This window comes from Rhinatrema bivittatum, chromosome 7, assembly GCF_901001135.1.
Source record: "Rhinatrema bivittatum chromosome 7, aRhiBiv1.1, whole genome shotgun sequence".
Lineage (NCBI taxonomy): Eukaryota > Metazoa > Chordata > Amphibia > Gymnophiona > Rhinatrematidae > Rhinatrema > Rhinatrema bivittatum.
The window spans coordinates 205005995-205019428 of NC_042621.1; positions in this window are offsets into that span (position 1 = coordinate 205005995).

Below are 13434 nucleotides of genomic sequence, written 5' to 3' on the forward strand. Positions count from 1 at the left end.
TTAAGGCTCAGCATGATCCCATACATTCCATTGCACTGTCTGTATTCACAAGAATGTAATTATCTGATTCTACCACCAAAAGCCGCCCAGCCCCAAACCAACCAAATCCACAGAAAAAAAAATGCTTCTCGCACTTAGCCAACCAGTCCCAAACCAACCCAATCCACAGAAAAAAAATGCTTCTCACACTTAGCCGCCCAGTCCCAAACCAAACCAACCCAACCCAATCCAAGCCCAAGCAGAGAGAGACGAAATTTCACAGTCCCAAACTTTCCCCCAGCCCCCGCTCACCTGCCCTGGCCACGGCCACGCAAGCCCCCAGCAGCAGCAGTAGAAGTAGAAGGGCGGCGAGAGAGAGCGGCTTCAGTAGCCCCGCCGGCGAAGATGAATACGTGCACACCTGTAGGTCCAATATGGGTGCTCAAGGCAGCAAAGGCGCATGCGCACACGCTGTGACCTCTGACGTCCAGCCGGTCACGGCGTGTGCGCATGCGCCTTCGCTGCCTTGAGCGTCCATATTGGACGTACAAGGGTGCACGTATTCATCTTCGCCGACGGGGCTGCTGAAGCCGCTCTCTCTCGCCGCCCTTCTACTGCTGCTGCTGGGGGCTTGCGTGGCCGCGGCCAAGGCAGGTGAGCGGGGGCTGGGGGAAAGTTTGGGACTGTGAAATTTCGTCTCTCTCTGCTGGGGCTTGGATTGGGTTGGTTTCGTTTGGGACTGGGCGGCTAAGTGCGAGAAGCATTTTTTTTCTGTGGATTGGGTTGGTTTGGGACTGGACGGCTAAATTTCATCTCTCTCTGCTGGGGCTTGGATTGGGTTGGTTTGGTTTGGGACTGGGCGGCTAAGTACGAGAAGCATTTTTTTTTCTGTGGATTGGGTTGGTTTTGGACTGGACGGCTAAATTTCATCTCTCTCTGCTGGGGCTTGGATTGGGTTGGTTTGGTTTGGGACTGGGCGGCTAAGTGCGAGAAGCATTTTTTTTCTGTGGATTGCGTTGGTTTGGGTTGCGCTCCCTGCCTCCGATCGCTGGCTGCTGGGGCTTGCTGGCGCTGGGCGCTCTGTAGCAGTGGGGTCTGTAGGAGAGCCATCCACTTCCTGGTACCTGTCATTTCAAACGTCATTTGAAATGACATTTGAAATGACAGGTACCAGCGCACCCAGGATACTGTATAGGCGCTGTATAGCGCCTATACAGTAAAATGGATTGCGCTTCATGGACGCGCATTGGACGCGGATTGGACGCGGCTTGCATTTGCATGCCATTTAAATACAGTATCGAGCGGTAGGTGATTCGAACTGTGCGTGCGGCAAACGTGGGTGTGCCGCCGCCGGGCACTAACGCACCTCTTTCTACCGCCCCTTACTGTATCGGCCCATTTGTGTGGGGCTTACTTGGAGCCATTGGTCCATTTAAAATAGGGCACCCCCTAGAGCATCAGAACATGTGTTAGCATCCAGATGCTCCTGAGGGAAGTTGGCACAAGTCTTGAGTTTTAATTTACTTCACATCAAATAGCGTGGCTTGAGATTTTTGAGGCAAGCTACATTATTTGATTTGCATAGCTTAGGCTAGTAATGAGATGATTAAAATTTATTTGCATGCTAATCAGCTCATATTAATATGCATGGTTCTGACAGAAGAATAACATGAGATATTTGAAATGCCTCACATTATCCATGCATTAAGTCATTTGCTATGTAGTAAATAACCTATCACAGCTTTGTGAATGAGCCCCTCAGATTGCAAGCTGTCTGAGGACAGGGAAATAACTACTGTACCTGACTGTAACTTGATTTGAGCTATCAAAGAAAAGGCCTAAGAATGAATAAATAAATAAATATATATATATATATATATATATATATATATATATATATATATATATATATAATAGAATTATAGAACTTTGGTGTCCAGTGTTCTCAATCTGGCACCTTTCACAAGCACTAAGGTCGTTAGGAAAAGGAAAAGTATTAATATACATAGTTGAAAGCACAAGCAGGCCAGCCCAGTGGCACAGGTGATAAGTGCTATATACTGTCCTTCAAAAGGTTCCTAGTTTGATCCTCAGGTTGGGTCTTTGGTTCTTTAGCAATTCAGGCCAGACCAGGCTAGAGATACTGCTGAGGTAGCATTCACAGCTCTTGATGGGGGGAAAGAGTAATAGTCATTACTTAAGGGTTGGATGAGAGGTGTGATGTATAACAAGCCTATGATTTGCAAAGAGACTCAAAATTCATCACTAGCATCTTGAAGGCAAAACTGAACTTTAATGAAGAATCATCAAATTTTCAAAGTGAAGGTAGCAAGTACGTAAACATCTTAATGCAGCTCAACTTAGTCTGATTTAAATTCCAGAATAGGTCCCCGCTCTTATAAGGATAACCCTACTGAAATACTAGGAAACTGGAAATTCTACAATTATATAATGAGTATTCAGTTTACTTGGGGCTACTTTTTTGGCAATCAAGGGCAGTAATTGTTTTATGAAAATAATGAACATTATGGTCATGCATAGTTTGAACACTGAAAATCTTTAAAGACCATTAGTGAAATGTAGTTCATTTGAACTGTAGATACTTTTAGTGCCTCTGAAAATTTGGAACCTCCCCAAATTGACACTATAGCATGCAAACATCCCGTATGATATACCATAATACATTAAACTAAATTCTAACATTAAAACATGAGAGATGTTCTATTATATATCTGGGATTGAATTAAATATATCTTTTGAACTTAAACAAAATGATTATTTGTCATGAATATATAATTTGACCTCACCACACTTAAAAGTTACTTGTCTCTGAAACCCAGATACACATGGAAAAATAGAATTGCATTTGAACTGAATGTTTAAAAAGTGAGATGTGTTTTAAACCCAGCAAATAAGAAATTGATTGGATTTGACATTCATTGTAACTTAATGAACTAGTCAATTGCAGGTAATATATCAGTGAACACAAATTGATATCTAGTAAAACCAAGATGGATCCATCTTTTGGACATTATAAGAAAGGTAGCCCACATTCACATGCATTAATCTTAATGTCATTTCTTCTTATTTGCTATGAGCAAAATAGAAAATGGGCAACATTTTGCAGTTTCTGTAAATCTTGAAAAGTACACATGCAAATATTAGACACATGGTTAAACAAACAGAAAAATGTTTGAATTACTGCAATTTGCTGTGGTGCCAATCAAGGCTTTAACTGTCATTACAGTCTCTGCACATCTTTCATAGATACAAAAATTATTAAAGTAATCCAAATAGCATGGAACAACTGAATAACACAATTTGTAGATCCTACTATACAAATGAAAATGGGTTAATCAAATTTATGTTTTCATAGTGATCTCTTATAGCATGCCCAGAAGCTACTGGCTTATTAGCTCCAGAGAGCGCTAGGCCTTTTTAATTATTGGTCACCATGAATGGTTGAATGATACTTCAAGAAGAAGCTATCGTTATTACATTTAGAGGATTCTTCAAAACTGAAGCTATCAGAAGAAGCACTTATCTTGCAACTGTAGGTATCAGGCCGCCTTCTAGTCTGTGTTACTAGTAATGGCGGACAGTACGAAGTCCAAAACTGGGTCGGGCCGGGCTTGATAATGAAGATGTTGTATTCTATCCAACACTGTGGTGTTTCAGAGGACGCTCCTTCCTCAGGGAAACTAGAGATTCTTAATGCCGGCGAGAAGGGGACAACTGTATGTTGTGCGATTTAGTTAATGTGTCGCTGAGACCATATCATCAATTACGATGAGCAGATAAGAACATAAGAACATGCCATACTGGGTCAGACCAAGGGTCCATCAAGCCCAGCATCCTGTTTCCAATATTGGCTAATCCAGGCCACAAGAACCTGGCAAGTACCCAAAAACTAAGTCTATCCCATGTTACCATTGCTAGTAATAGCAGTGGCTAATTTCTAAGTCAACTTAATTAATAGTAGGTCATGGACTTCTCCTCCAAGAACTTATCCAATCCTATTTTAAACACAGCTACACTAACTGCACTAACCACATCCTCTGGCAACTAATTCCAGAGTTTAATTGTGCGTTGAGTGAAAAAGAACTTTCTCCAATTAGTTTTAAATGTGCCACATGCTAACTTCATGGAGTGCCCCCAGTCTTTCTATTATCCAAAAGCTTAAATAACCGATTCACATCTACCCGGCCCAACCCAGTTGTGGACTTCGTACTGTCTGCCATTACTAGTAACACGGACTAGAAGGTGGCCTGATACCTACAGTTGCAAGATAAGTGCTTCTTCTGATAGTTTCAGTTTTGAAGAATCCTCTAAATGTAATAACGATAGCTTCTTCTTGAAGCATCATTCAACCTTTCATGGTGACCAATGATTAAAAAGGCCTAGCACTTGGGGCAAGCGAGAAAATGTATCTTAACAAAATGGATCCAAGCAGAATCCCCAACAATAGAATTTTGGATATCAGAGATATGTACGCTACTCCAATTAGACTATCAAACATGGTTACTGGCTGAACCCAGCAGGAAAGGAGCATTCATTACCATATGGGGCCCGTTTCTTCAACACCTCTTGATGGAATGGCAGGAGAAATATACAGAGCCCAGGACAGGAGGCTGGTTGCTCAGGGAGGAATACAGCGGCGGAAAAGTCTGTATAGATGCTACATCCACATGACTATTGACAAACACCTCCTGTGTGTTTTGGAGTTTTTGAGATCAGATTCTAGTTCATTGACTAGTTCAATGATTATAAGAAACAGAACCATGCTTGTCATCTCTATCCTCATTAGGAAGGGGAGGGGGAGGGGGAGGGAGAAAGGGGGGGGGGGGTCAATACAGGGATCTGGGGTCCTCCACTCAAATGTAAACTGTTGATTTAATTTGTATATTGCAATTTAAATATTGTACGGTTTCTTGATTTTTTAAATAAACAGTTTATACCAAAAAAAAAAAGGCCTAGCGCTCTCTAGAGGTAATAAGCCAGTAGCTTCTGGGCATGCTATATGAGGTCACTATGAAAACATAAATTGCAAGCAAAGATCAATGCTGAAGGAGGTATCCTCTGAGCCCTGAATCAGTCAATAGGAATTTTTCCCAGGAAAGAGGGGGAAATAGAGGGAAATAGAGGAAAAAGTCTGTAATTATATCTATGATGATAGCATTAAGTCAAATATTTATCCATATAATAATCCATACTAGTTTCTATCATTTGAACTTTTTGTCCAGTGAGCTCCTACTAAATTTTATGGCAATTTCAATGAATCATTACTCATTGGAAATCCCCTGAGCTGTAGATGTGCAAACATGAAAAAGTCTTTGATTTTTTTATTTTTAGGTGAGTTATGATATAAAAAATGGCTATGAGAGAGTGATCCATATTTTATATGTAGGATTGCCTAGGGCCCCATTCTGGTTTGACCCTAGTTTAAGCTTTAAATTAGGATTAAGAGTGGGCATTTGCAGACCATCCCTGACAAGTGCCTCCAGTGAGGCTGGTTGGAATGGTCAGCCAGCCTCCGTAAATGCAGACAGAGCAGGAAAGAGGTGCGGCTATTTCATTTTGAATTTTGGAGTCGAGGCAGTGTGTTGGAGCAGCTCTCAATTTCAGGCCCCACAACCCTATACTAGAGAGGGCAAGGCACAGAGGCAGATTCCTGGCCCAGCGCCTAACCAGTTTGGCAGAGTTTGTCTTGGTGGAGGAGCAATCTGGGAGGATTTTTCTTTTTTTAACTGTATTCTGGAGGCGCCTTGATCTGTCTTCAGAAGGACTGTACTCTCTGCCTGGAGGAAGACAAGGAAAAGAGCTTTGGGGGCTCCCATACTAAGGAAGTGGTGGGGCAGCAGTTCATGTCTCCGGGGAGGATTTTTTTTTTCTGGAATTTTGAGAAGATTTGATTCCTATTGTAAGCCCTGGATGGGGAAACGTGGATAATGGACCCAAGGCTCTCATCTCAATTCAGATATTAAGAATTCAGTTCTTAAAAGATATCAACTCACTCTGATAGTCCAGGATTCCTTGCAAGGGGAAGATTGACTTCTAGGTCCTTTTGTGTTGCTTAGATCTTAATCTGCCACTGTGGTCCTATGTAAACAGCACAGATAATCTCAGAGGTAACAACAATAATCACGCTGGAAGCTACATGATTTCCAACTCAGCTTTACTGATGATTGTTAAGACAGAATGATAAATGTTCTACAGCAAATTAATGATTAAAATCCAATTGTTTTACGTTCAGAGTCCTCAATAAATCTGGTGCTCACCTGCTTCCAGCAGCAATGTCCAGTTTGATAAGCCAGTTCTTTTAGTAATTTATCTCTTTCCCCAGTCCAAGTAATATAAATTTGATCCAAATTACATAATTGATAAAAAGTCCCAGTTCTCATACCTCTCATACCTATGCCCCCTTTTCCTGGCAATAGTGAGCTGACACTTTTTCCTCCTCTCATCTGAATCATCTGGGTCGATAGTGAAATACTCTGAAATAATACTCCCAAACTCCTTCTATTTGGCTATGGATGTGAATCCATTTTTCTGTGATGACACAGCTGCTCTTCAGGTTCTTTCTAGGTGAAATATACTGCTTCTTCTAGATGATACAAGATCTGAGTGCCAGGGCCCTAGGGTACTCATTGAAACTAAGAGAAAATGGAAAAAGTTTTACTCAAAAGGAAAAGCTAAGCAACAGGCAGGAAGGGTGGAAAAAAATTCTTCAGACAACCAAAAAAGTTTCAAAACCTTGGATAAAAGTAGGGATAAGTAACTCTGTCTCCAGTTCTGTGGACAAGAACCTCAGAATCCTTTTCCCTGAAAAAAATAATCAGTATTGGGGACAACAGATAGGCTGTTCCCCAGATGATTAACTCAAGAAAATCAAACTAAGAATCCATGCTCTGAGATGGTGGCAGGGTTTATATACAGTCAGAGCACACCATCTGCTTTTCTCACATGGTGGAGCCAAACCCCCAACTTATTATAAAATACATCACTCTGCTCCCATTCCAAATGATTGGATCAGTCTTACTTGGTTGAGAGGATTTTTTGTGCCATCATTCATAACCGGAAAGTGAGGTTGAGACGGACATTGTTTTTTCTGTTTTGGGACTCTCTACCTGAGAGACCCCTGGGAACACCAGAGGATGATAAGAGAACTCAGTACCCATCACTACAAGCCATCTATCAGCTCCTGGAAGGAAGGTTTTCCCTAGTGGCTGTCACATAAAGGATACTTATTCAGAGAAGCAGGCCTAAGACAGAATGGACCCTTGGAGTTTGTGAAGATCTATTGGAGACTGACTGCTGATTGTTTTTGGAGATTTTTGGTTACAATACATTTTTATGTTGAACATCCCATCAGAGCATCTCATGGGTTATTGAGTGCCAAAGGTGATCTTAGATCCAGTTCATCCAACTGTGAGTACACTGGTGAGAGAAGGAGAGTGACAGACTGTTTCCTGTTGCGAACGCGGAGGAGCGGTCGCTTGCTCAGAGAGATTGTAAGCCCTTGGGCCATGGCACAGCTCAGGGAGGAGCCCCAAGAAACACACCAAAGGAGGTGAGAGTGTTCAGGCATGGGCTGGAGCTGGAACAAGGCTGGACCAGCATCAAGACTTGGAACATCAGGAACTGGAACAAGGCAGGCTCAGCCCTCTACTGGACCTGCACGCACCAGTGAGACCCAGCAACGCAATGCTGGTCTCAAGAGTAGCCATCGGTAGCCCTTCCGGAACCACCGCTTGGGAACAACAAGTGTGTGAGGCCAGACGGAGGCTGAGGGCAGCAACAAGACAAGACATGAAACTCAGGAACTTGGAAGACTCAGACGAGGATACGTGGAACTTGGAAGACTCAGACGAGGTTTCAGGATACTTGGAAAACTCGGACAAGGATTCAGGGTTCAGGCACTAGTACAGGGTGAGTACTGCACCGCAGCGTGCCCTACACATGGCTGGTCGCAGACCATGCTGAAAGCGAAGCAGACTCCAGGCGAGAAAGTGAAGACTTGGAACCGGAAGCATGTTGAAGATTCAGGAGAGGCCTGCACCGATGCGCGCCCTACACAACCACCCATGGCTAGTCATGGACCACTCTGAAGTGGAACAGGTTCTGGCTTGAGTCTTGGGCATGGGTGGAGCAGGCACAAGGTACTCCGAAGACCGGGAACAGGATTCAATACTTGGAACTCAGATTCAGGAACAGACCTCGGAATTAAAAACAAGGGGCCTTCCAGAGACTTGCGCTGCAGACATGAAGACAGGGCTTGTGCCACAAAGCGCCCTACACAGCCCCCCATGGGCTGGTCATGGACCACGACAGTGGCACGCCAGGAAAGGTGGACAAACAGGAAACCTGGAAGCAGGACAAAGAGAATCTGGGCAGCGCAGGAACAGGATCCAGCCAGAATGGGATTCCAATGACAGGAACCCGATCAATACAGATTTACACTCAGGATGGTCATCTGGAGGCAGAATCCGGCAGGCAAGCCAGGCAGGAATAACCAGAGCCTGGAACTGGAGAAACCAGGACATCTGGAACTTCAGGACATGGATCATCAGGAACTTCTGGACATGGAACATCAAGACACCAAAGAGACAACGAAGTAGCTCCCATGAAGAACAGGACCAGGAACATCAGGACAAAGGAGACCAGGAACATCTAGGACATCAAACGAAGAGCCATCTAGACAAGAGAAGACCACGGAGGACCTTGACCGGAAGGAAGACCACAGAATACTGTGAATCTCAGTTCGAAGGACCCGAGGAAGTGGCCATTTTATAGGGCTGGATGAGGAGCAGACTGATGAGGTCATCTGGTGGGGCCGCAGGCTTTTCCCGCCGCTGGCCCTTTAAATGTAAAGCAGAGGCGCGCACGCCTATGCAGGGCCCAAAGAGAGATGGAAGTCGGCGCAGGAGGATGGAGAAAACAGCGGCTTCCCTGCCAGTCCGGCAGCGTCGGCAGTGGCACCCCCTGCCGCTCAGAGGACCGGAACAGCAGCGGGAGCTGGAACGGTGCTCAGCCACACAGGAGCAGCGACAGCAGCACTTCCGAGCCACGAAGAAGGATGAGACCTGCCACGGTGTCGGACCGGCGGTGCAAGGCAAGGTGAGAGGCTGCTCGCGGGATGGGCTCCATGAGCAGCATCGTAACATTTCCTCTGTGTGCCTTGGGCATTGAAGGTTAAGTTCTCTGCCCCTCCCCCTTCGCCAGAAAAGGCCCCAGGGCTCCAGGGCTGGTAAACTGAGAGAGGGAGTTTGTGGCCCTGAAACACAGTGTACCACTGCATTCCTGGTCTTCACCGAAAAGGGGGCTAGAAATTTATATTACTGTTTGTCTCATATCATAGTGCCATTTCACCATAGGAATTTCTTTGTTTTTTACTTCTGTGAGCAGAAAGGTCAACGTTTTTCATAAACAATATAACACAACTTTGCACCTGTGTTGCACTGTTTATGTAATATAGTGGCTTTTCTGCTCACAGAAGTAAAAAAACAGAGAAACATATATGGTGAAATAGCACATTGTTGTGTGCTGCAAATGCTATATCTTGAAGAAATAGAAGATAAAGTGAACAGTCACTGAGACTCAGAAGCTTTGTGCTGGGCAGTCTTAATCGTTATCTGATGAGAGGCTGCAGCAACAGCAGCAGCACCAGTAACAGGGCCTACAGCCAGAGTATATGGTGTTGCCTTACCACCTTAAATAGTCAAACTCACAACAATACAGATTAATGTTCCAGTGAAACATTAACCAAGGCAGTAGTAAATGATGAGCTTGATCCATGGCATGGCCACCATCTGCTAATGGTTAGAGATAAACAGTTTTCCTCTTCTTCTGTCATAAAATTAAATAAAAGCTCTATCAGCTAAAACAGAAAAGAAAAAGCAACTATTAGTAATTGCATTCATTTTTAACGACTGTTCATACAACACATAGAGTTGCGTACAGGGAGCCTAACTTTCAAATCTATCTGCTGTACAGCATTTACACACATGGAGATTTATGCTAGTATTACATTTACGCGTGTAACTCCTTTGAAAATTCACCTGAGATGTTTTAGTACAAGTGAATATGTCCCATGCAAGAAAACGCATACTTTCTCTAGTTATTTTACAAACATACGCATGTATATTCTAGATGTGTAAAATGAAAAGAACATGTACGTGCAACAACCCCGATTTTTGCATGGAAGCAGATATTTTATAAAGTATACGCACATACTGTTTTGAACATACTTACTTGCATGTATATGTGCAAATATCAGTTTGTCCATACCTCCTCCAGTTCACCCAGTCTATCTTCAGTTCATCTAGACCCTCCAGCCCTTCACTCTGAAACCCCACCAGTTCACCCAGACCTCCCACCCAAAATCTGCTTTCAACAGACATGTTCAATTTCTCTGGTGTTAGTCAATTTGGAGGTGTAAAAATGTATGAATAAGTTTGGTAATGCATGCGCATATATCTCTTACAAAAGAGCAACTACTGTGTTTACATCTGAATCTCACCTTAGGCTGAACCTTTTTTCTACCAGTAAAATGAACATGTGGAATGGATAATATATGCAGATTTATGAAATAGCATATAGAAATCTTCCTTGTATAATCTCTTCCTTTGCACGGCTAGTTACTATGAATAATAATTAAGACCAGTATACCAAGGCTTAAATCACTGTAACCATTTCAAAAGCCTTAATGTGCAATAATATTATAATCATCAGTCTTAACATAATGACTAGTTTATCATATTCTCCTCTTTTGACATATCTTTATTTTTATTTATTTTTTATATATGAGGTGAGCGGGAACTCAATGCCCGCTCACCTGCGCCAAAAACATTGTACTCATACCTTTAAAAAAAAACCTTAAAACCTGGCTTTTCTCACAAGCCTTTACTTAATCCCGCATCCCCTAGATCTCAGCCCCCCCCCCCCACCCGCCGCTCCTTCTATGGGTACTACTTAACACAAGTTACTGCTCTACGATATATACTGTACATATTGTAAATAATTGTCATATATTGTTATATTTCTTATACAATTGTAACTTTTGTTACCATATCTTTCCTGGTACCTGACTCTGCTACTCTAGCCCTTTCTCCCAGTTCATCTCCTTTACGTTATATGTAACTTCACATTTCCTTAGATAATGGTTTCCCCAGTTATATGTAAACCGATGTGATATTTCCTTGATTGTCGGTATAGAAAAGTTTTAAATAAATAAATAAATAAATAAATAAATAAATCTGCACAAAACAAAATATATTAGTCCACAGAGTAGTACACTTATCTCACGATAGCAATGCTGTAGCCCAGATGGTATATAGCCCAGGTCACAGCTACTATGTTTCGAGAATCATTCTTCTTCAGGGGTAATGTATTCATGCCAGCCAATGTTTCCTGCTGGAAACAAAGTAGCCATTTTAAAGAATTGAAAAATCTTAAACAGACCAATCACAGAGAATAAACCAAATTAAAATGAGGAAATATAAAGAAAATATTCAAAAATTTTAGTAAGTACATTGCCACACAATATCTTCATTTAACCCATTGGGGGAAGCACTCTATAGGGTATAAATCCAGTATTGTTCCTATTTATTGAGTAATATCTCTTGGTCACCTCCTTTCCAATCCTGTTGAATAAAATCTATGAGAGTTCATTTAAATTGATCAAATGAATGCTGATGAACAACACAATGACTTATTATTATATAGGAACTTGTAACCTTTTGTGTAACCCGGGCACTTTTCTGGGTTACAGTAAACCCTGGGATCATAGAGTAGTTCTGTTAGAGAAAGATAATTAGGGGGAGGATCCATTCATTTGGTAGCCCTCCCATTGTGGGCTGTAATAGATATCCCCTGCAGGAGGTTTTATAGCAGAGCTCCACAAAGGGCTCTGGGGGCAGGGAGGAGGAATAGCCTAGTGGTTAGAGCAGTGGACTGTGAACCACGAGACCAGGGCTCGAGCCCTGCTGTTGCTCCTTGTGACCTTGGGCAAGTCACTTTACCCTCCATTGCCTCAGGTACAAAAACTTAGATTGTAAGCCCTCTGGGAATAGAGAATGTAAACAGGTGTGATATCTCAATTGAGATCAAATGTCAGTATATAAAAATAATAAATAAGTTGGAAGTTAGAGAGGGAGGTTGGAGTTTTTTCCTAAGTTACCTTTTGCCCTATCTGGAGCCTTGGAAACCCTCTAAGACCCTCCAGGGTGGGTTTGGACTACACTGCTACATTCTCCAACTGAGGTACTGAGTGTTTTGTCCAGGGACTGAGCTGGATTTTGGACTTTTAAGTAAAGGAGCCCTGCTGAAGGTCTGGGCCTTTCAGAGGCTCAGGGAGTGAGGACCCCTGAGTCAAAGATGCCCAGGTTTAGGGAAGACCTGCCCCTGAAGTGGTGGTGGTGGTGGTGACCTGGTGCAGAGGACCTCCGAAGTTATCTGTTTTGGGGAACAAAAAAGTAATTTTTTTTCCAAGATCTGGGAGGAAGTGATTTTTCTGCCCCTCTTCCTGAAGTTCCATCCAAGATCCCTTCCACCAGGGATCCTCATCACAAAAAGGACAGCTAACTGCGAGTAATAAAATTATCTGAAATAGGGGAGGACACCTACCTGGCATCTTCAGTCAGCCCTGGGGAGCTAGAGACATTAACTCTCTGTGCCAAGATTAGATTTTTGCTATCTGGGAGGGGTTCCCACCAACCTAAAAGGCCCTAACCTGAGGGGTTTACTGCTCTACCTAACCCAGGACAGCAGCTGGATTCCCTGGCCCTAATATAAGACTCTTGCACAGATAGAGGGCACAAGAACTGTATACCAAGAGAACGAGAAGAGACAGAATTGTGGAGCTGGAAACCTATTTATTTGTGCTATTCAACCATGCTGTTTGCATTAAAGTATTACTTTTGGACACTTACTCAGTAGTCCTTGTGTATTCTTTGGCACTCAGCATACAGCACCCAGCATACAGCACCAAGGGTAACAGTTCACTTAGCCCAGCGAATTCAGTGCATGAAGCTAGCCACCCCACACTGGGACCTGAGAGGACTCCTTTCTACCCCTAGTAATAGAATCCACACCCGGGGAAGTAAGGGAGATTAACGAGCTAGTCAGGGTTCCTGCCTCATAGAGTATAAATAGCTTTATGGCCTCTCCTGTGCTGGACCTTCACACTGTGTGGGGTTACATTTGTATTAACACAACCTCTGTGTTTGGTAGGTCTAGTATTAATGGTTCGCTTATATGCCACACATACAGCAGTGGAAATGGACATTGCAATACTTGTACTACAGATTGCAACACACAACTAGAGCAAAAATGCCTTCTGACTTTCTTTCCTGTCAATGGATGAGTCCAATCCTTGCTCTATGTAGTGATGCTGCAATACTTACACAAACTACATATTCTTTTCCTCTAATGTGAACATTGTCACAGCATGCACCA